Source organism: Pteropus medius, unplaced genomic scaffold (assembly GCF_902729225.1).
Source record: "Pteropus medius unplaced genomic scaffold, Ma_sr-lr_union100, whole genome shotgun sequence".
In the NCBI taxonomy this organism is placed as follows: Eukaryota; Metazoa; Chordata; class Mammalia; order Chiroptera; family Pteropodidae; genus Pteropus; species Pteropus medius.
The window spans coordinates 4,363,190-4,387,085 of NW_024342644.1; the positions used below are offsets into that span (position 1 = coordinate 4,363,190).

The 23,896-nt window shown below is 36.7% G+C and overlaps 1 protein-coding gene across 2 annotated transcripts in view; it reads right to left on the reverse strand.

Annotated features, from left to right (window-relative positions):
• RNF144B (ring finger protein 144B) overlaps positions 1-23,896 on the reverse strand; it is a 144,438-nt gene that overhangs the window by 73,595 nt on the left and 46,947 nt on the right. The window contains exon 1 of one of the 2 annotated variants that reach the window (XM_039866476.1): positions 8,299-8,397. The exons of the other annotated variant lie outside the window; for it this stretch is intronic. The gene's annotated coding sequence lies outside the window, so the exon portion shown is untranslated. Of the gene's footprint in view, positions 1-8,298; positions 8,398-23,896 lie in introns of those variants that run through there. 2 annotated transcript variants of the gene reach the window in all.

Genomic DNA, 23,896 nt, shown 5'->3' on the forward strand with positions numbered 1-23,896 from the left:
TCATTCCCCTTGGTCCCTGGAGAGGAATCATAATCAGATTAAATATTGAAGATCACTTTATTTTTCTTAATTTTTATTTTTCAATTAGAATTGGCATTCAATATTCTTTTATATTAGCTTCAGGTGTGCAGCATAGAGGTTAGACATTTATATAATTTACAAAGTGATCCCCCTGATAAGTCTAGTACCCACCTGGCACTATACATAGTTATTACAATATTACTGACTATATTCCCTATACTTTAATCCCCATCCCTGTGACTATTTTGTAACTACCAATTTATAGTTCTTAATCCCTTCACCTTTAAGAAGACCAGTTTAAGCAGTAACTGCAGTCATATGATATGTCTTTGCAAAGTGCCTTTTTCTGAGGGCCTATAAAAAACCTCATTAAATAAATTGTATCTATTTATGATTCCTTTTAATATTTCATTGAAATTAGATACTTTAAAATCATAGACCCTCTAAAAAGTCAATCTATTTTGAACTCAGGTAGAAAATACAAATTTATTCTATTAAAAATAGTATTTTCATCAAAAAAGATTCTTCCCATAAGTCAGATATTCCAAGTACAACTATAAAATTTCAAAATTAAATCCTTTATACTGTGTTTGAGTTCTTAATTATTTTGCTTAGCGTCTACTTTGTAAGAATTAATTCAAGCGCTTTTCTGTTTGAAAGCTTTGTTTTCCATAGCTGCAATCTGTAAAACTTCAAAAGCTGAATATTATGCTTGTTCCATTAACTGAATACTTTAATTAAAAATTTCCACCTGATTTCAAACAAAATACAGCCCAAATTTAGAAGAATCCTTTGCAAAAATGTCCAATACTATCGATAGGCACTTATTTTCAAAGTAGTTCTTCAAAGACTCAAAACATGTCTAAAATCAGATTGATAATGGACTGCAAAGAGAGAAAATACATACTACAAGCTGATGGATATTTTGTATTTAATATCAGCTTCATCACAAAAATGTAGTTCAACTACTTCATATATATAGAAAAATATTTGTAAAATTTGGCAATTATTTCTATTTCCATTGCACTTTGTTTGAAAGAAATCAGTCATTTTTGGTGGTTGCCTGGGGCTGAATGTGAAAGTAGAGATTAACTGCAAAGGGGCACCAGAGAACTTTTGGAGGGGACAGAAGTAGTCTATAACTGAATGGTAGTAATGGTTACACAACTGTATAAATTTAATAAAAGTCTTCCAATTGAGCACCTAAATGGGTGAAATAACTGGTATGTAAATTTTACCCCAATAAAACTATTTAAAAATTTTTATTTTTGATGATAAACTTTTTAAACAAATTTAAAATGGAATTCACAATATTAAATATTTAAATTTCAGTAGAATGATTGTTGTAAAAGCTTTACTTATATGAAAACAATTAAACCATTCAGATAAAGAATTTAACTGAACTTCTATTTAAAGAATCTGGTAATATTTCTATAAGACTAGCATAATCTAACTGTGCAAATTTTTCTTCTGCTAATGGAACCAGCAGATTAACAGCTACTACCTCACTTTTCATACTATATTAAAAACTTAAAATTGAAAATGGGTACAAAAAATTTTTTTCATTGAAAATGGGTGACATAGATTTAAAGAGTCATGTGATCTAAATGAAAAGTCATGCTTCACAGAATAAAATGTAATGACACCGTCTGTAGCTATATATTTTAAATCATGGTCTTTGGGCAAAGTATTTTTAAAATAATTACAAACTTTTGAAGTAGATATTGATGCTGATTCAGCAGATGTGTGAGTTACACATTCATCACCATCTTTCTTGAGAAACAGAAATTCAGTACTTAATTAACTTTGTACCTCATTAGCTCATTTTCTACCACAGGAGATTATTCCAAAATAAAAGTTAAAGTTCTTAAACAATAAATAACAATAAACTCATACTATACAAATAAATGACAAAACTGCTGTACCAAGCACATTCATTCTTCCCACACTTTCAACTGACTTCATCCAACAGTCAGGCTGGCAGCTTCATGCTTGTTACAGGCCACAGCATGGGCCATGGCACAACAGACTGGAATACCAAGTAGATGACAGGAGTAGCAGCACCAAGTACTTCTCCCACCACCATCAAGACGAGAATGAGTTAGTTACCCTTATCCACCAACGCAGAAACACATTTCACTTTATCAGCAAGTGCTTTGCATGCTGTTCTTTAAAGAGAAATGTAAGTTAACTTGTATTTGGAGATAACTGGGATAAAAACACAGTGTAATACTGACCTTCTTTTCACCCTTAAGTATGTGTTAAAGTAAAAACACATTTCGCAACACCCTATTAGAGGAGACCACAGTAAAACCTGATATGATAAGGTGGAGGATATTATCCTCTAATTTTAGTGCATTTTAAAATAATACTTCCTTAAAAATAAAAAAAAGTTCAGAACCAATGTCAAATGGGACACAACAAAAGGCACGAACTAGGACTTCCATAGTAATTAATCTGTTTGAATTTTCTATGAGTTAATATTGATCATTTACATTTTACTTATAAAACTGTCCATTTCTTCCATATTTCCAAAATTGCTTCTAAAGAGTTTTGCTCCTAGTCTGCATGTATAATTCTTATAATTCTTTCCAACTCTCCTATTTCTGTGATCATGTCTGTTTCCTCATTCCTAATCTTATATGTTTTTACTTTTCCCAGTTTGTCTAATTTAGCCTTTCTGCGTTTTTTTCTATTCCATTAATTCCAGCTTTTAACTTTATCACTTGTTTTTTGTTGAGGGGGCAGATGTTTTGCTGGTTTTTTCTTCACAAATAAAAAAAAAATGTTTGCTGTTATAAATTTTCCTCTGAAATACCCTAAAGATCTGGGTATAAAGTAAACTTTTATTGCTTTCTAAAGAACTTATCATTTCTCTTTGATTTCCTATTTGATCAAAGGTTTGTCTGGGAGAGTGTTTCCTAATTTCCAAAAGTTGCTTTAGGGTCATATTTTTAATACTGATTTATAATTTAATTAGATTATGATTAGGGAGTGGGATCTAAAATAATCTCTACTTTTTATATTTGTTATAGTTTTGCTTTGTTTTGGGCCAAGTAGGTTAATAGTTCTATTATTTCTAGTAATTGGAGTTTGGAAAATTGCACATCTCCACAGAAATGTTCCCTGAACGATGTCTTGGTGTGACCAAGTAACCTGCTATGCTCACCTAAAGGCTAAGTCATGTTTGCTCATGTTCCAGTGTCCCAATGCAAAATGCATTCTAACTTGCAAATCTGGAATCATTATACCTCTAAGTAAAAAACAAAGCAATTAATTATTTTTAACAGCCAGATGATTGTATCATCTTGGAATTTAACCAAAACAAACCAAAGGCATGCAATACTACCAAATGGTGCCCAGCAAACACACAGTTTAAGTTTTCCTTTCACAACCTGACATCTCAATTCCTGTTCAGCATGAGACAAACCTAACACCCACCTACAAATCCAAGAGAAAAGCATTTGTCTTGCATGTCAAAAAGTGCCTTGGCATGATTTACTGAAACCTCGAGATGAAAGGGGCTAGAATTATTTTTAATGTAAGTAACTGCTAAAATATTTAGTCCCACCAAGGCTTTAAAGATTCTGTACTCAAATCAGATCAGCTTTATAATCTAAGACTCATACAATGAGCATATTTAAGAGAGGAAATCTTGTTTAAAATCACCAAGGAAATTCCAAACTCTTACAAAAGAATTAGCAGATATTTCAGCGAAGATATGTGTGGAGGCAGGGTGTTGTTTTCTTAAAGTTTCTCCTGAAAGTTCAGAGAGCTAGAGCAGAAGCTTCCTCAGGTCTAGTGAGTTTGAGGAAGAAACAGATTATATTTCTGAGCACCTGCTGTGTGCCAGGTACCTACTTGGAACTTGGAATAAGCATTTTGCATATATTCTCTCTTTCAATCTGCACAAAAGTAGTCATTATAGAAAAGATTCTAAGTTTATCTAATTATAAAGTCTTTATAAGTATTACATTTTTAAATGGCTTGTAACTAATATACCAGTTAAATCCTGTTAAAACATAGGTTCAATTCAGCTATAAAGTTATCTGAAGATATAGGACATTTAGGGTTAAATTAAGACTCCAATATTTTACCTCTAAATCAGGAAGAATCCCCTAAAACTTCTAAGATTTCAGTTTGTGATTTCAGCAAATGTTTTGTTTTAAACACAGACCAATGTACCCATCCATTTACTCTAAAGTCATTGTTACATAAAATTTAATTAAATAATAGCTCATCTAATCAGATGACCTCATGAGATCTAATCCCACCTTGCATTATACACTTAATCAGGGCATCACAGAGGTTATTCTGGCTAATAAACTAAGTGATTTTTTTTTTAATCGACACAAAATTCAAAGTAACATATAACCTGTTTAACTTTTTAGATTCACTTTCTGCACTTTTTACTTTGCATGTAAGTTCTAGCCATACTACACTCTTTTCAGGGCAAATTTCTCATCAATACATTCCTCTGGTTCTCCATTTGACCAGGCCATTCTTCCCCCACCCTTTTCAACTGACAAATAGCTGCTCATTCTCTAAAATGTCACTCAAAGTATATCTTTACTGGGACATCCCCTTCTACCTTCCGCCACCATGTGTTTAGATGGCTTCCTCTGGTTTCCCTCACTTGGTACAATGCTCTTACCCTCTTCAAGCACTCACTCCTTCGTTCGGTAAACATTAATTAAACTCGTATTATCTACCAGGTTCTTTATTTGGTGCTGAGAATACAAAGATAAATAAAACATAAAACTTCAAGTGGCACAGGAAAAGACAGACACATAAATAAGTCAGAGCAGTGCCACAACACCCGGATCTAGGAAGGCAGCATTGTGAGGCCTGCCCTGCAGGACGGAGAGAGTTAAATGGGCAGAAGTGTGGGAAGCCAACAGGGAGGAAGGCTGAGCAAAAGGAATTGCGTGAGCAAAAGTAGAGAGATAGGTAAGTAAGCTTTGTGAATGGCAGAAAACAAAATTTCTCCAGTCAAGGTACTTATTAAAAAGGAAAAAACAACTTTAAAACTACTCATTTATAACCTTTTCAAGCTATAATAAAAGCAAAAGAAAATTATAGAAAGTCAGCTCTAATTTTGTTCCTAATTATTATTAACATCTGGTGCTTTCTTAAACCCAAGGCTCATTAGTGATATATTAAAACTTTCAAATTTTATCTAAAGATGGAAAAGAGTATTTTATAACTGCTCTGATAAGCATTAGTGAATAAAGATAAATAGTTCAGTCATGTGAGACCAAAGAAATGGGGTGAGGACGAAAGACTTATTTGCCTCCCCAAGTAAGGGTGAGAACAAATCGAGACGAATGATGGAAACTTTGGTGCAAGGCCCACAGGCCATTCTGTAGGGATTAGAGGTCCTTTCAAGCACTGTCTCCCTTTCCCACGACCTAAATGGCACAAACAAGCTAAAGCTTTCCTCCTTAGTGGTTACGTAGAAAATCAATAATCCAAAAGTATATCTTTTTTGACAGAGAGAGAACTGTTCAGTGGCCAATGTTATTACGTGATGTTACTTAATTTCTAGGGAAAAAAATACCAACATTTTCGGCTTGCAATTTTACCCATATTCCCATAGGGTCTTGGACAACATAGACATTGCAGTACCTAGCTACAGCTATAAATATTGGAGATGAGAAAACAGAAATCAGATACCATCATCCTCAAAGAAATGCTGTAAACTGGCGTGGCCAGCTGCCCAGTTCATACTGACTGTATCAGTTCAATAGTTCAGATTGCTCGAGATGTTCCTTTGATAGCACATCAGTTTATGCTCTCACCAGAAAGCATGATGACAGTAAATGCTCCAAATGAGCAGGATAGGGGCACTGTGATCCACATTATGCCATGAATTACGCTATGCTTCATTTTATACTGCATTCAAAAATTCAAATGGAGGATGAAATGACAAAAGCATGAATATTATTATTCCTATTCTAAAATGCATTGAGCACAATAAATAGGTTTACAATAAATAAATTTTTGAGTGAATTACTCCTTGCTCATTATAAATTATTTTGTTATAGAGGAAAGATAGTTCTAACCTCTGAAAACTAATTGAAACCTATGTTATTATGGTAATGTTACTTCATCCGAGTGCTTTCACAATCATCATCTCATTCTATACTCGCAACAGTCTTTCAGTTGAAGTTTTATCATTCCCTTTTACAGATGAAAAAACTGAGCACTGAAAAATGAAACATATTTCCTGAAGTCAAATGAACCATTCTTCCTGAGGCAGTTACTGGCACAACATGGATGAGAACCTAAGAACCAAGTCAAGTGACTTCTGCTAGAGCATCCTTGCTTCCTAAAATAAACTTATAGGTGAAATCAAGTTTCCCTTGTTCTCATGTCAGGACCTTTTTTGGAAGGAGGACAAAAATAGAAGGTTGATGCAAAACTTTCAATTTTATTTTTAAACATCTACTTAGGGCAAAAGGCCAGGTGTTGTGCCAAAACAAATTAGACATTAATCCTATCTTAGCAAAATCCCAATCTTGACCAAGAAAAAAAATATAAAACATACATTGGAAAGAGAGTCCAACAAGTCTGAGTACATTAGTTCTCAGCACTGGCCTTCTGCAAGAAGGAAGGGGCAATTTTCCTGGAAGAGTGAACAAAGAGAATGACTCGAAGACTATTTTAGTACAAGATTCTGTTTCAACCTTGTTGTCCATCTGTTTGCTGAGAAGGTAAAGTTGTCTGGGTCCATATCAGAAAAGGGGATAACATCATCGACCAAAGCCATGTATGCAGGGGCTCCACAAAGGCACACTGCGATTACATTACACAACTGTGCAATTAGAGGCCAGTGCACACTTTCCCGTTACCTGGCAGGACTCCTGTGCAGTCATGGTGCCTCACCCCAGGGAGTTCAGGGATTCAGCTAAACAAATGGGAAGTGCTGTAAAATTCATTATTCATTTACTGCAGACTAATCTAGGGGAAAGAACCACATGCAAGAAAAAACAGTTAATAAATACCTTACACGTAGACATTGACTAAATAATGACAACACCTATTTATCAAATGCTACAGACACTCATTCTTCCCTCCCATCTCCTCCTCCCCAGACTCTCCTATCTTTCCTCTGGGACTCACTGAGGACATCAAACTCACTATTCTCTACACTATCCTAACCTTCCTTTAATGGCATCTAGTACCCTTGCATCTTTGAATACCTGAGACCCACACCTATCATTCACCTGCACACCATTCTCCCTACCTGCTTCAAAGTGGTTATTGGTGAAAATAGAGGTTCCAGAGAGTATCAAACTTTAGAGAAGCTCAGCGGAATTAGTATTCAGGAAGCTAACGAATTCAAGGCTTTGGACACACAAGAGTCCAGACTCCAATTTTAAGGGCAAGGAAATTTCAAGATTATAATTACCATTTCAGTTATGTTGTACACCAAATGATCATTTACAGTTTGGCTAGAAACATAAACTAGCAAGCATAATATTGTCACCATAGTAAAATGAGTTCCAAATTCTAAACAATGGATCTACAAACAAACTTTTGGAACACTTAATGTTCCTAAGTTTAGGCCATCTACCAAAAATGTAACAATATGTCTTTCTCTTTGAATTTCTTTCTCATTACAGCTGCAGAAGAATATAGATGCATGTATGTAATTGGATGCCGAGGTTTGACCTTTCTTAGAAGCCCCTTTGATGGAGAAAAAAGTTGGTGACCACCATTTGTTCCTAAGAGCCGTAGGTGAATTTATTCTTCTCATTATGCCCAATGAGAATAACTGGGCCTACTTCTGGATAAGTAGTGACTATTGGGGAAAGTACTCTCAACATCATAAAGAGACAGGAAGGACAACAGGTTAGGGAAGGGTTTTATTTACTTTATCTTGGCTAAGAGAGTCAGTGGAGTTGTTGCTACTACAGCCCAAGACAAAAGTTGAGCTCCAAGAAGGCAGAAGCTTCCTCTGAGCAGATACTGTAAAGCATACGTGTGTGTGCGCGCGTGCATGCACATGCGTGCATGTGTATAAAAGTGACTGAGTTATAAGGAGTCAGTAAGATCGGAAGAACAATGATGATGTACTTCAAAAGGGGAAATCATTGACATGACAACATATTGGCCAAACTTGTCCTATTCTTGTTTTCTCTTCAAAGAGCTATAATCATAAATCGAACCTGGAGTGGAATTCTTGGGCATCTCCATGTAATGATTAGAGTACTCAGAATGGTCTGTAGTCAAACCAGGTGAGTAAGGAAGGACAAGTGTCAGACATCCTACCAGTAAAGGATGGTGCCTCCAAATTCCATGGCAGCCATGTTTGGACGATGCAATTCTGTCTCCTTGGCTGAAGCTGATTGAACCCAGAATGGATGTTTACCTGAAAAAGAGCCAATCAGATTTTCTACCAGGAATTTGGAATTGAGATTTAAGGACACCTTATCTCAGCAGCCATATTCCATCATCCATATGAGCAGCAGAAAAAGCCAAAGAGGGAACAATAAAGCTGACGTGCAAGAGAGGAGGTAAGATAAGAGTCAGAGAAAAAGAATGAGGATTTTCCAGTTCTCAGTTGCAGCTCCTTCCAGAAGCCACCTGCATTCTTCGAGATCCTCAAGACACTCCTTGTCTTAAATTTTTGTGAGCGCTAGTTCAAACTGATTTGTTATTTAAAATCAAAAACACCTAGATTAAACCACAATACCATAAAGTAAATCAGCATCATGCTACAAACAGGCATAGATCTTTGAATCTGTCAATGTTGGGTTCAAATCTTGGTTCCACTAAATAGAAGCTGTCTCATCTAGAATGAGTTTCCTAGCCTCTCTAAGCCTTGGTCTTCTCACTTATAAAATGCAGACACAATAACTGCCATGTAAATTGTTGTGAAATCAGAAAAATATACATAGAGCTTCTGGAACATAGTAAGCAAAAATTAAATGATAACTTCTAGTAGAGTTCATTGGAGCAGTAGTCATGATGGCTGGTGTGGTATCACCATGGATATCTCAATAGGTGGGTTCTACACAAAACTAGAACTTATGAATATAGAAATACAGAAAGATGTTTTTCTTAAATTCTGTACTTTACAAAATAATTTTACTCAAGATTTTTTACTGAGATACCCTAGCATATGCAAAATATGCCTTGATTTTGAATTACTTTTTAATACATCATCTACCACAGATTACTTCTGTATTTAAGGGGGAAGTTCTAGGGAAATCCCAGTAGCAAGTCTAAGCACAGAATCACTTCTTCACCAACTCATTGTTCTCCTCCATTAGTTTACATATTGGAGCAATAGTTCTAATCCTTATTGAAACCACAGACACTTATGGAAATATGAGAAAACTATGAGCTCTCCCTTCAGAGAAGATTTTATATATACAAAATCAGAACAAAATTTTGTACATTTTCCAATGTGCATCATACAACTGAATCTCATACATGAATCTGCAAAGACTGAATAGTCCAGTAAACTTCTTTACTTGGCAGTTCTTAAGTCTGTGTGTCAGCATGTATCCCTAGGTATGACTCACAGACAAGAGATAACCTGCATTAAACTCTCCAACCCCAGGTTAATATCCTGAAATGAAATACATCAGGCCCACAGTTGTCTGGCAAGGGGACTTGCATGCCTCTCATACTAAGATATGAATGAAGATAGAAAGTGTGTCTTTCATTTCTAGGATTATGTTTCACATAGTAAATGTTCAATAAAGGGTAAATAAATAAGCATATAATACTTTGTAAATACAAATTATAACTTATGCTTGTCTTTCACTCAGGAAATAGAAAATTGAAGATAGTGTGCAGGCAATAAAAGAATTTTAATCCATTTCAAAACATCACCCAAAGTATAATTTCCATAACAACCTTACCAGAGCTGAAAGATAAGGTTGGTAAATTCTAAAGCATCAAATTTTTTTGGCAATGGAGCTGTATACAATGTACAAATTCTGGTCCTCTTTGATTCTCTTTTACTCTAAGACATTTCTAAAATATATTCCACCATACATACAAACATGAGCACATACGTATACATCACAAATAAGTGTCAGATTTTCAGAGAATTGTGTTGTATCACAATCAGCCAAAATATATTCACTTGTTGTTTCTTTACATACGTTAAGGGTAGTAGTAGTGATGAGAAGGAGAATTAGAGTGTAGAAACACTTCGAGGCACATATAATGAATGCCCTCGATAAGATTTTGAATGAATAGTTAACCAAAACCAAAGTTGAAACAAATTACAAACAGACACGTAGGGCAAACTCTAGTCTTATTCTCTATATTACTACTGCCATAATTGATTCATAGGTAATCTAAATACCACCTTCTTACTCAAAAATAGCTTTTTATTTATTCATTCAACAAATATTAACTAAATCCTTATTATGTGCCAGGCACAGTGCTAGACCCTACGGATACAAAAGTAAACAAGAAAGCCGGGATGCTTAACCTCACAAAGGTTGTCTTTCCTTTCTAGCAAGAAAGAGAATTTTTTTAAGTGATAAAGTGTGTGTGTGCTAAGAGATGTACAGGTGCTATGGAAACACTTAGCTAGCTAAAGCTCAAAATTAGTCTAATTTAGAGTAATGATTTCCAAGTGTGGTCCCCACACCAGCAGCATCAGCATTACCTGGTGGTTTTAACAAGCCCTCTAGGTGATTCTGATTCACACCCCATCCCAGAGATGTTAAATTGTGTCATCGATATTTTTAAATATCTCTAGCTGATTCTATTGTGGAGCCAAGGATTGATAACTACTGGTCCACAGGGAGAGAAAAGAACACTCTGTGGACGTGACATTTAAGCTGAGAATTGGATGAATAGGAATCAGAAAATAAATAGGAAAAAGGAATTTCAAAGAAGAGAAAACTGCAACTTAAAGGGCAGAGAGCAGAAAAGCATAGTGCATTTGAGGAATTTACAGAATTCAATAGAACTGGATTATAGAAAGGTTGAGAGTGTTTTGAGATTAGAGTGAAGGAATTTGATAAAATAATAAGGAATTTGTAAGCTAAGAGTTAAACTAAAAGATCATGGGAAGTCTTTTTAAGCAACTTGACATTACCAGATCTTTCTTTAACTATCACCCTGAGTGCAGTGTAGAAATAAGTTGACCGAAAGCAAAATTTAACACAGGTGCTTCTAGGTAAGAATCTGCTTCAGTAGCCCAGGTGAGAAATGATGCTGATGGTAGCAACGGAGTGGGAGAAAACTAAAGTTTCATACATTATTTAAAACAGAATTGATAGACACATATAATGAATGCCCTCAATAAGATTTTGAATGAACAATTAACCAAAACCTTGAAGTTGAAACAAGTTATAAACAGACACATGGGGCAAACTCTAGTCTTATTAGTAGATTAGTAGGATGTTGGAGATATGAGCAGACAAGAACTCAGCTTTGACTTCTATGCTTCTGATAAGAGCTACTCGGTGGATAAACACAAGTTCAAATTTAAGCACATTGAATTAAAGGTGGGATATATAAGTGAAAACGTCTAGTAAGCTCTTTAACAAGAGGTCTGTGAAAACATCTAGTAAGTTCTTTGACAAGAGGTCTGTGATTTTGGAGTAGTCTGCTTATTTATGGTTATGGAAGCCACGCTGTGAATGATATGACCTAGAGTAATTCAAGTTTGAGGTGAAAAGCTTAGCACCTGACCCCTTAGGAATACTAATGCATAGAGGAGAAAGCAGTAACAAAGAGAGAGCAAAGAATAAAAAAAAAAGAAATGGCCAGAGAGGTAAGAAGAAAACCAAGGGATCAAGTGAGTGTGGTGCAAGAAAATTCTGAGAAGCAAAGAGAAGACTACAGAATCAAATGCTGGTAAAAGTTCAAGCAAGAAAAAGACCAAACGGGTCCACTGGATCAATGATATTAAAGGTCAATGTCAACTTCAACAAGAGAAGCTTCAGAAAGTGGAAAAGATAAATGCCAGTCTGGAATGGACTGAAACAAATAAGCTGGGAGTAAAAAAAATGAAGATGGGAAGTAGACAGCCTGGGAAAGAATTTTGATTAAAAAAGATGAGGAGATAGATTGGTACCTAGAGAGGCCTAGGGAATTAATTGAAAATATTTTTTAATGCATGTTTAAGAGCAAATGTAAAAGACAGAAAAGATATTAAAGAATAGCAAGAGAAATTATAGCACAAGGCCACTGAAAAGATGGGAAAGAACTGGACCATGAATCCAAAAGTAAAATTTGCCTTAGATAAGAAGGAAATACCTCTTCCTTAGGTAAAGACTCACCACCAGGTGAGACTTTGCAATGGGGCGCACGCATCTGTATTGCATTTTCATTTAGCTCTTTCATTAAGAGAGAGAGAACTCTGGACTATTTACAATGACTATCATTACACTTATGGGAACTGCTGAGAATGAGTCTTAAATTTGGAGCATTTCAGTGTATCAGTGAGCACTCATGTACATTCTCAGACAAGTCGCTGAGAACATAAGAACTGCTGCCCTTATCAGACCAACTATATGGTGATTGACTTATCTCACTTTGCTTGACACCCTCTCTGTTTTAACACTAAAATTTCTGTGTCCCAGGAAACCCCCTCAGTCCCAGCAAACTGGAATAATTGAGGACACTGACTTTGGCTCAAATGCAGGCCGTCTGAATGTTAGCAATACGTTACTTTTCTATAAATGAGTCATAATAACTCTCACACAATTATCAAATTTAACTTATTTATATTTTTAACCCAAACTAAATCTTGGAGTTTGCTGCTTATAGGGTAAAGCAGTACTCTTTTTACTTCTTTCATGGATCTGGTAAGAGACGATGCTAATGACATGATTCACATGTTCTATTTCCAAAACCATTCTATAAAAACCCAGAATGTCATGGGGTGCAAGTCCAACTTTTGGATCTCTTAAAATTTTTTGCCTAAATGATTATTCAATGTAAACTACAAAAATATTGACTCCATAACAGAATATTTTATTCAGCCCTTAATAATTCAAAATTTTGCTTGTTTTGCCAATAATAACTCTATGGAATAAATTCTATTAGATTTGCAAATACACAAATATGAGAATCATTCAGCATTTTCATTTGAGAACACAACATAATCTGGAAGTAACCTAAGGCTAGGTTACTAATAAACTTAATGATTTGGGGGAAATAGGGAGGAGCCAGACATTTTAAATAAAAAAGTAGAATTAAATTGGTATAGTTCAATTTTTTAAAAAATTAGGTAAAATAAGATGCTTATACAAATATAAAAGCTAAATGGCAATCCAAGCAAACTTCTCAAAATATCAATCTCAATAGAAAAAATTATGTACAAAAGTTAGTGCTTTTTTACGGTAACTAGACTTATTGTGGTAATCATTTCACAATGTATACAAATATCAAATTTTTATGTTGTATACCTGAAACAAATGTAATGTTATAGGTCAATTATACCTCAAAAAGAGTTAATGGTTTTCAGAAGTACTAATGTACTGGTATTTCTAAAGTAGTATATTTTTTTCTCAAGCTTTATTGAGATATAATTGACATAGTATATTGTGTAAGTTTAAGGTGTATACGTGTTGACTTGATACATTTATATATTGCAAAATGACCACCACCATAGCCATAGCTAATACCTCCATCAACTCACATAATTAACATTTCTTTTTTTATGGTGAGAATGATTTAAGATTTATTCTTAGCAATGTTCAAGTATATAATACAGTATTGTTAACTATAATCACCTGCTGTATATTAGATCCCCAAACATCTTACAACTGAAAGTTTGTACTCTTTTACCAAAACCACCCTATTTTCCCCATACCCCAGCCCCTGGTAACCACCATTCTACTCTCTGTTTCCACGAGTTCAACTTTTTCAGATTCCATATGTAAGTGATATCATACAATATTTGTCTTCCCTTCTGATTTATTTTACTCAGCACAATGCCCTCAAGGTCCATCCAAGTTGTCACAAATGTCTGGATTTCTTTCTTTCTCATGGCAGAATAATATTCCACTGTGTGTATATGTGTCTTCTTCTTTATTCTTTCATCTGTTAATGAACACTTAAGTTGTTTCCATATCTTGGCTATTGTAAATAATGCTGCAGTGATCATGGAAGTGCAAATATCTCTTTAGCATCCTGTTTTCATTTCCTTTTAATATATATCCAGAAGCATGATTTCTGAATTATGTGGTAGTTCTATTTTTAATTTTTGAGGAACCTCCATACTGTTTTTCATAGTGACTGCACCAATTTACATTTCTACCAATAGTACACAAGGATTCCCTTTCCCCTACATCCTCACCAACACGTGTTATTTCTTATCTTTTTGATAACAGCCATTCTAATGGGTGTGAGGTTATAGCTCATTGTGGGTTTGATTTGAATTTCCCTGATGATAAGTAATGTTGAGCATCTTTTTATGTACCTGTTGGCCATTTGTAAGTCTTTTTCAGAAAAAAAAAATGTCTATTCAGTTCTTCTGTTTATTTTTAATTGGATTTTTGGGGGGTTTTACTCGGTTGTATGAATCCTTTAAATAGTTTGGGTACTAACCCCTTATAAGATATATGATTTGCAAATATTTTCTCCCATTCCATAGGTTGCCATTCATTTTGTTTATTGTTTCTTTTGCTGTGCAGAAGCTTTCTAGTTTGATGTAGTCCCACTTACTAATATTTGCTTTTGTTGCTTGTGCTTTTGGGACCATACGTAAAAAAATCATTGCCAACGTCATTGTCAAGGAGCTTTTCTCCATGTTTTCTTCTAGGAGTTTTAAAGGTCTTATGTTTAAGACTTTAATTCACTTCACTTCATGGTCCCAGATGGCTGCTGGGACTCCAGTCATCATATTCAAGATTATAAGAAGAAGGAAATGAGAAAGGAGCAAAAAATGTGTGGTCTCCCTTTTCAATGGCCTTTCTGGAATTTCCCAAACACTTCTACTTACATCTTATTGGCTGAAACTTAATCATGTGGATACACTTGGATGCAATGGAGGCTGAGAAGTATAGTTTTTAACTGGGCTAAAGTTCTTGTTAAAGTCAGAAACCAGATTTGGGAAGGCAACTAGTAGTCCCTGCCATAGATGAAGAAATCAGGAACACAGCTCAGGCTCTCTCCATTCCATCTTGATTTCTTCCTTGAATCACTCTCGTTGTTGTATAGTGTCCTAAATTATTACTGGCCTTAGCAGACAAGTATAACAGAAAACATGAAGTTGTAAAACTTGACAGCATTATCTTCTGCACTGGCTGAATAAGATGAAGGCAGAAAACCATATGCACTAGTAGGATCTGCTCTCTATAAGGCCACAATAGACTCAGCTTCAAAGACTGGGCTTAGAATCAAGGGATATTCATTTAGTACACAATATTTATACTCCTTCTAGGCAAGGTATACATAAAGCCAGGTCTTTTTTTTAACATAACCCCAAGCTGAGAATAGAGACAGATATTCTTCTACATCACACTGAGTAGCATGTATACAAAAAGGGAGTCACCATTTTTTCTTACATATTTGACCCTGAGGCCATTCTTATAGACTTTGTACATGGTCAAGCAGCTAAAGCAAAATGCTTGTCAATAATGGGCAAAGCCATCTTACACACAAAGTAGGCTACTTTAGTGTCCTACTACCTTCTTTATGCATTTTGCCCAGAAACTCCTCTCATTTCTCCCACCACTCATTTAGGCACCCAGTGGTCTCATGCTGCCCTACTTCCAACTGCCGGTGTCTCAAACCATTTTAGAGAATGTACACTTCTGCCTCACAGCGATGATTGTAATATTAGAAAGATAAACTGAAGAACATAACTAGTCACTGCCTCTTCTAGCAAAACCTGGTGAAATGTGTATCTAAGACTTCCTAAAGGAGTGTGAGGGGGTGAACAGCATTTTCCCAAATTTCAGTTGTTGAAGTCCTAACCCCCAGTACCTCAAAATGTGAATGTATTTGAAGACAGGGTCTTTAAAAAGGTGATTAGATTAGAATGAGATCATTAGGGTGGGTCCTAATCCAATAATACTGGTATCCTTCTAAGAAGAGGAGATTAGAACACAGACAAGTCCAGAAAAATGACCATGTGAGAACACTGGGAAAAGATGGCCATCAAAGAGCCAAGGACAGAGGCCTCAGAAGAATTCAACCTTGCTGACACCTTGATCTCAGACTCTCAGCCTCTAGAACTGTGAGAAAATAAATTTCTGTTGTTTAAGCCACCCAGTCTATGATACTTTGTCAAGACAGCTTTAGCAAATTAATACAAGGAGTAACTAGGTATTTCAAATGGCACCAATTTTAAAATTGGTGGGAAGCTGGACTGAAATCACACCAGTTAAGCAATTACCACCTTTGCTTGCAGGTAGACCTAGACCCAGTTAATAACAAAAGTTGTATATTTCTAATGGATGTCAAAAAAATCTATAATTTGAGTGACAAAAAGTAATGTTGGATTATAACACAAAGCATAAAATAGGCATTCATGAGTCCATACTGATATAAATGATGAAGTGACCAATCTCTCATATAAAAGAGAATTCCAAATACTTATGTAGATACTCTACCCTCAAACATAGTTCTTCAATTCTTGAGTGTGTATGATACATAATGACTTCCTTCTAAAGAGTACTGTAGGGAAAGGGGTAGAACAGAGTAACTTTAAAATAGGTAAACCTGACTAACACTCCTCAGCCAGGTAATCAAAGCCAACATCAACAGTGTCCCTTGATATGATATGAGAGTGACACTTCTGTAGTTGTCCTCCTGAAAACGCATAATCCCAGTCTAATCATGAGGAAAACATCAGACAAATCCCAACTGAGGGGCAGTCTAAAATACCTGATCAGTATTCCTCAAAACTGGCAAAGTCGTCAAAAACAAAGAAAATCTGAGAAACTCAGCCAAAAAGAGCCTAAGGGGAGATGATAACTAAACATAATGTGGTATCTTAGATGGGATCCTGGAAAAGAAAAGGGACATTAGGTAAAAACTAAAGAAGTTAAAATAAAGTATGGACTTTAGTTAATTTAAAAAAAAAAATGATTATAATAATCTATAGACAAATGTATTCTACAGAATTTCAACGAATAAGGCTCCTTTTTTACCACTAAAAAGACTCTCAGAAACCACTGAGGTCCTAGCTGGCTGCCAAGTAACTGCAGTAAGTATGCTCATGCAGCTAGAAAGGAGAAGAATTCATTATAGTGCACATGCTGGAATGGAAATGAGACCCATACAGTTATCTGAGGCAACTTGTAGCAGGTATCAGTGCTGAAATTAAAAGGCAGTACACAACAAAAAGGGAGGTCACCTGAAGAAGGCCAACTGGCCTCCTGTCACCCATTCAGTGACATTCCCTTGGTCAATTCACCTCTACTGAGGGTCAGTTCTCAGTTTACAGGTTCAGCAACTACTTCATCAGTATCTTGAAGTTAATCAAACTCATGGATGCTGACTCACAATAACTAAGCATCAGTGAGTATGATATAGTAAAAGAGAATGCTACATGTCAGGCAAACCCGGCACACTAGGCTTGCTGGAGTGTCAATCTTGCTGATGTCAATCTTAGGTGATGTCAATCTTGCTGGTCCATGGACCACACTTTACATAGCAAGGGTCTAGACGAGCTACATAGAAAAGCAAAGGATTAAGTTTATTGGTGAGCTGAACATGAATTAGATCACAGAAGAGGCTGACCACCTGTTTAATGCCATCAGGCTTTAATCGCCAGATGCATCCATCTCCATAATAGAGATAAACTCACTCCTAGCATTCAGTGGTAGCATTATCCTTGGCAGTTCATCCTTTCCCCTGGACAGGGCTCCAGGTGAACTGCCAATGTGCAGCTCTGGAAACTCTTATTATGATACTTCCACACTTAATCTCCTCCCACCTCCAGCAGGAGTAACAGATTTTTATCTATGCAAATAAAATGCCTCCAACTACTTTATGAGCTAGTTTTGCAGACAGAGGAGTCATTCCCTCCAAGGGGACCTGATAAATGTCTGCACTGATGTAGTACATACAAATGTACTAGACTAGCTCTCCAAAGAAATTACTTTCCTCAGTCTTAACGCAAAAAGGGAAAACACTGCACTTACACTATTGCTGCAGTAGGAAGGATTCTCATTCCTAAACTATTTGTGGAGCCCCTATTGAGTGCCAAGCACGTGCTGGGCACTGGGGATGCAGCGATGAGCAAAAGCAGATGAGACTTCAGCCCTCTTGCAGAATGGCCATCTGTGAAAAGCAGCATGCTTTCTGCCTTTAGAACAGCTACATAAACATTTAATTTCATAAACTTCTACATTCTCTGTTCAGTCATTTTCAACTTTTTCAGACCCTTTGTTTAACAACCTTGAGAACACAGGCACCCTATGCTGAACTACAACCTGCCCGACCAGTCAATTTTGTTCTACAGCACTTTTCCCTGGTTTCATCATCTGATCTGTTGTGTTCATGTGGCTGTGCCAAAAAAAACAGAAATAACTCCCATAAATTTCTGCCAGCTCAAATCAAACCATGTTAAAAATTAGACGTATCTAGAAACCTTATGCCAATCAAAGGAGAGTAATAAATTTACCTACAGTACATGGATAAGCATGTTTCTGACAGATGGGTTTAGCAGTAAAGAAAGTAATGATTTTTTCCATTCATTCAGCCACTTTCACACATGCCTACTAAGGGAAAACATTGTTCAGTGGGTAGTTCTCAAAGTCTAGCATGCAGAAGAATCACCTGGAACGTCTGTTAGAATGCAGATTCCAGGGCCCACTCTCCCTACCCCCTCCATAACCCCTACTATCACCAGTGTGTGGGATTTCAGCAGGCTGGGGCTGGTGAAATCAATCTGTATTGTTAACACATATCCCAACGGATTTTGAGAACTTAAGTCTGATTCTCTCTCAATTTTAGTGGATTTCAACCCTGGCTCACATTACATTTCTGTGAGAAGCTTTAAAAAAAAGTCTCCATGCCCCAAAACAATCAAATCAGAATGTCCTGTGCATGAGAACCAGGCATGAGTGTTTTTTCAAGCTTCCTGGGTGACGGTGTGTTTAGTGTTCCCAAGCGGTACTATTTGTCTGGGTTGTTAGCCATCAGATTCCAAGGCCCTCCCTGAAGATTCTGATTCAGTAGATCTGTCTGAGGCAAAGCCTAGAGTCTGCATGTCTAATAAGTGCCCCGGGTGATTCTTACAATAAGGTTTGAGAAATGTGCATATCGTACTTAGCTGAGTCAGAAACTCCCATTCCCAGCAAAGCTGCTCCGATGATCTTTTGACCCCAGTTTTGGAGCCCCCATTTTATGCATTCAGCTCCAATCCGACCTGGGTTTTCCCAAATAAAGAAAGGGGGTACTCACCTTCCTTTAGCCTTCATAGCAACAAAAGCCCACTGCTGTATACTGCAGTGACCTCTGTAGCCCCATTTCTATTACTAATATAACAGAATGTTTCTCCCACTTTCTTAGCGCTATGTACCAGACACATAGTCTTACCAGCACCTATATATAAATCTTTGCAACATTATGAATAGGAACTCTTTGTGCTAACTCTATCGATAAGGTAGCCGAGGCACAAAGGTTAAGCAAATTGCCTAAGTTGCCCAAAGTCACCTAGACGATAAATTTGGACCCAAACAGTAGGAGACCAAGGTCCACTCTTTCACCCATAACACTATGAAGGTGCTCACCAAACAAGAATTGAAGAGCTTGCCTACACATTGCTTGCTGCCAAAAAAAGAATACAGAAAGAATCAAGAAAGCTCATGTTTATGGTATCCCTACCATATGTACCAAGTGCTGGGCTAGGGGCTCTATGTATATGATTTCATCTAATCAAGAGTCAGATATAACCCATATTGTCATGGACACACTATACTGCCTTACTCAGTGATGGAAAAGTGAGTTACCATGAAATCACGTGTTGGGCAGCCGAAGAAACCTCCCAAGTGGATTTGGCAGGCTGGATATTGAAGAGCCAGTTGCGGGTATGCATGTTGGGGCGAGAGGAGACGGCAGAGAGTGACTGAAGCTGGCTGTGGAAGGATTCTTGAAGGAAGTGGAACCGCAGAGATCTTTGACTCAGAATAAGGCCAGGGCATCCTGAGGGCTTGAGAAGGGACAGGAGTTTTGTTCAGACATACTGCTTTTTGGGACTAATCTTAACGAGTCAGGACAAATGGCAGAGGTCTACCCACTCTGATGAATGACATGACAGGACACGATGGCTGCCTTTAGAGAAAAGTTGATGTCTCCCACTTCTACAGAGAAACACAATAGCTGTTCCATTTGTCCTGCCTTAGGCTTCTCCCTGGAAGGGAGAAAGGGGCTGCCAATTCGATGCCTTTAACTTCAAGGACTTTAAGCATCTGGCAAGTGGCCAACAGAGACTGCCTGTGTCTTTAGTAGAGAAAACAATGGTGAGTGACTGCTAAGTGCCACCTCTTTCCTATCTCTGCTTAGGGATAGGACTTCACCAATCCCAAGCAATACATCTGTAAAAGAGCCACAAGGAAATCTGCCTAGCCTCCAGGGTTCCAGAGGTCCAATGCTATTTACCAGGTCACAGAGCCCACATTGAGGCCTTCACAGTATGGAAACTCTACACTGACCAGCTGACCTTTAAAATGGGTCTAAAAGAAACCAGGGACTTAGATACACAAACAACTTCCAGAGAGGTTGAAAGGAGAGGTCTAGGCTGGCTGGCAAAGAACTTACCCCAGCAGCACAAGCATTCAGGATTTACAGCTCTGTTCCTAGAATATGAAGTATTCAGTCTTTCCATGTGGGCTATAGGCAGCTCTACTCTCAGAGGCATTAACCGGAACTGAAAGGCAGGAAAAATTCCGTAGGTGAATTTCACGCTTAACTGAAGCAGGGGTGGAAAGGCTAGGATTTCTATGAGATGTCTTCCTACACAGGACCAAGAACATGAGCTAGGTAGGTGAGAGTGGTGGTATCACAGGAGTGAGAAGAGAAGATAAGGAGGCAAAGTGTAATAAAATCAAAATGAAGGACCAATGGACAAAAGGAAACACATGCAATGACTGTCACTGAAGGCAACAATTAATAAGTAAATATTTAAAATCATACTATACTTCCCTTTTTTATTGAGTGCCTACCATGATTTATTGGCATATTTGGCAAAACAAACATTACCAAAACAAAACAAAACAATAAAAAGCCTGATTTAAGCTGATCGAAGAGTTTATTATTTTTAAACCTTCGACTATGTGTTTTATTCCCCCTAGGCCTATAGCAGGGCTGAGTAGATCATATATATATCAGGCAAATCAGAATTAATGGTTCAAGGTTTTTCACTTCCTCCACCCAAGAAATAATACCTGACGATGTTTATAATTTAACGTTGTTTCAAGACAAACTGTGCTCACATTTCCCACCTTTACAGCATTCCATTTAAAATCCATACTTATTGTTTTCTTTTTGTACATTATGAAGTCATAACCTCCTTTATGCACTACACTGATGATGACTTCTCTGGTGGCAAACAATGCAATACCTGCCTGCAACCCACTGGACCTTCAAAGCAAGCAACACCACCAAATGTTTAGCACGTTCTCAGGCGTACCAAATGAAAAACAAGCCTATTGTTTCTAAGAATTATTTGATGTATGTCCATGAGCAACAAACTTGGTGAATTCTCAAAAAAAAAAAAAAGTTTTTGAAAACGCCTATTGGTTTAAGGAAATCAACCTTTCCTCAAATTGGACAAATCCCTATGAGAGCAAATAATACCCAGTATTTTACAGATCTCTTCGTCTTTCACTTAACTGTAACCATCATAGGGCAGGACTTTATCTAGTTTTTTCACCCGCTGTGCCTGATATGCTGCATGGAACACACATGCTCATTAACCAGTGGCTAGAAGAATGAAAGTTGTCTAAAGTAAAAAAAAAAAAAAAAGTGTGCATTTATGAAATATCCTTGGCCAAAACCATAAAAAATAAAAGAATTAAATTTGATTAGGCTCTTAAGCAAACACCTACGAGTCTCTATATTTACATTCACCTGACATTTACCACCTTATTTGGTTGAAAGGAAGACATTGAGATAAAAGAGCTATCTTTTATCATTGAGATAAAAGAGCTATCTCAATGACACACCTAGGAAACCCTAGAGTGTGGTATTATAATTCTGATTGACCATCATTGAACTTTCTCATACTAGCTTCAGTTTCCTAGGAAATTTCTTGACCTAAGACTCACTTTCCTCATCTGTACGATGGGATTACCTTAAAAGCTTCCTATGAGAACTAAATATGCTGATAATAGCTAACATTTATCAAGTACTTATTATTTGCTAGAAACTATGCTAAATTCTTTATATTTATATATTTTCTCTATATATATGTATTACATAAATATATAACCTCATTTAAGCCTCACAACTATCTTATGATTACTCTCTCCATTCTACAGATGAGGAAATGGAGGCATTTAGACAGCACTTGGCCCAGGTCACACAGGTAGCGAATGTCAAAACCAGGACTGAAATGCTCTGGCTCCAAAGCTGTTGCCCGCTACCTCTATGCTATGTTTGTATCTAAGGGCCTTGATTGTGATAATATTCGTGCCTTCCAGGAGAAGAACTAGGTGTCTGGGGTATAGAAGGGACACTTTTAACTTATACACTCTTATATATCCCTTGAACTTTATATTTTATGGATGTATTCCCTATTCAGAAAAATATACTAATAAAAAGTTTTCTTAAAGACTGAAATTGCTACAAGAGTTGACAGTATCAGTAATAACACTACCCTCTACATAAACAATTGAGGGGGTATCTTTCCACTGTCCAGCACTAAAAGCATTATGAAATCTTATAATCGCACAAAGGCCCACCTATCCAGGTGCCTATTTAATACATGCTGACACTTCTGATATAATCATTGTATTAGTTCTTTTTCTTCACTTATAATGGTCTCATTGACCCTGCCAGAAGTGTGTCCACCTCAGGGCTTTTACACTTGCTGTTTCCCCTGCCAGGAGCTTTCCTCCCCCATGCATCTAGAGGCTTCTTCCTTCCCTGCCTTCTTCAGGTCTAAGCTTAAATGTCATCTTCTGATTCACACTCTTTAAAAAACTTCAATCCCTTTATTTTTCTCCATAGCACATATCCCCATGTGATGAGAGACTACGTTTTCACTTATTTACTTGTTTCATGGTCTCCCCATCCTCGTCCCTTACAGTGTCAGCTCCATGAGGGCCCGAATTTTTGTCTCTTCAGTTCACTGCTGTTTCCCCATTCCCTAGGACTCTCATTTAACTGTTGAATGAATGAACTGACTGTGGCCCACAGCTTTCTCCTAAGCTGAACATTCTGAAATCCTTAACTTAAATACACATTGTATTTATTTCACAGGTCCGGCTTTAGAAAGAAATGTGGAGTGACCTGTATAGTATTTTGAGAGGGAGAGAAAATCCATTTGTCCGAAGTGTCACAATAAGTAAAGTCAACCTTTACAAATTCATTCTTTGGGGTTCCTCATCTGAAAATGTTTTGAAGTGCAAAAGAGGGTGGGTAGCACCAGCAGGCTTGCTGATTTGACCTGAACTGGTGAAGCATTAAAGTTGAACTCAGACTAGGATTTCCATGTCAACATACCCAGCAAGGTATTTAACTTTCCTACACCTTAATTTCCTAATCTATAAAAAGTTGATAATTATAACAGTGCTTAACTTTATAAACATGTTGTGAGACTCATATTGGTTGAAGTGAGTTTAAGTATGATTGAAGCACTTGGTAAAAACTATTAAGATGTAATTAGTTACATGCTAACGAAGTGTAAACTCTTGGAAGGAGTAAAATAACAATGTTTCTCTCAAAGTTACCACCAAAATATCTAGTAAAAGTTAAGTGAAATTTAAAG